This window comes from Melozone crissalis, unplaced genomic scaffold (assembly GCF_028551555.1).
Source record: "Melozone crissalis strain CALT ecotype California unplaced genomic scaffold, PUWL_Pcris_2 ptg000073l_1, whole genome shotgun sequence".
NCBI lineage: Eukaryota > Metazoa > Chordata > Aves > Passeriformes > Passerellidae > Melozone > Melozone crissalis.
In genome coordinates, this window is record NW_026535850.1 from 10,253,507 (window position 1) to 10,254,434 (window position 928).

Consider the following 928-nt stretch of genomic DNA (forward strand, 5'->3'; position numbering starts at 1 on the left):
TGCCCGAGCGGGGCCGAGCATGCCCGGGCAGATCCGCGGTGCCCGAGCGGGGCCGGGCGTGGCAGGGCAGATCCGCGGTGCCCCGAGCGGTCGCTGCCCCGAGCGCGGTGCCCCGAAGGGCGCTGAGGCCCAGGGCTCCGGGCCGGGCCCGGCGAGGCGGTGGAGGGCCGAGGGCGCTGAGGGCGATGGCGGCGGCGCCGAGCCGGGGCCGCGGAAAGAGCCGGGCCGGGGCGGCTCTGCCCGGGGCGGGGTTTGCTGCCAGCAGCGGCACCGGCTCCAGCGCCGGGCCAAGGGCTGCAGTGGCGGGGCCCGGCTGCAGCCACAGAGAGCGGCCCTGGGCGCTGGAAACGGCGGCTCCGGGCTGGGAGGGCCCCAGCAGCAGCAGCAGGAGGAGGAGGAGGCGGTGGCCGGGCCCGCGATGAGCGCTGGCATGTATTATCTGAGCGGCGCTGATGTCTCTCACGCTTTAGCTCTAGAATTACTCTGAGGCCCGGCCAGCCCCCGATCCCTCTGGCAGTGCAGCTTTTCCCACTGCTGGCGTCGAGTGCTTAGACCAGGCTGGGACCCAGCCTGGGGAGAGGGCTCTGAGGCAGAGGGGGAATTTTCCAGAGGAGAAATCCATTTGGATTGAGGTGAAATGTGCATCTGTGAGCTCAGTCTGCAGCTTGTTGTTTAGTCTGACTGTGACTGTGTTCACAGGGGTCCAAGGATGAGGGAAGAGACAAGGATCTGACTCCATGTTTCAGAAGGCTTGATTTATTATTTTATGACATATATTATATTAAAACTATACTAAAAGAACAGAAGAAAGGATTTAATCAGAAGGCTAGCTAAGAATAGCAAAAGAAGGAATGATAACAAAGGTTTGTGGCTCGGACTCTCTGTCCGAGCCAGCTGACTGTGATTGGCCATTAATTGGAAACAACCA

The 928-nt window shown here is 62.4% G+C and overlaps 1 non-coding gene across 1 annotated transcript; it reads left to right on the plus strand.

The window, feature by feature from the left end:
• Window positions 1–410: 410 nt before the first annotated feature.
• Window positions 411–493, plus strand: LOC128946080 (small nucleolar RNA SNORD45). The gene has a single exon (XR_008483939.1). It is a non-coding gene; the product is annotated as a small nucleolar RNA SNORD45 (small nucleolar RNA).
• Window positions 494–928: the final 435 nt, after the last annotated feature.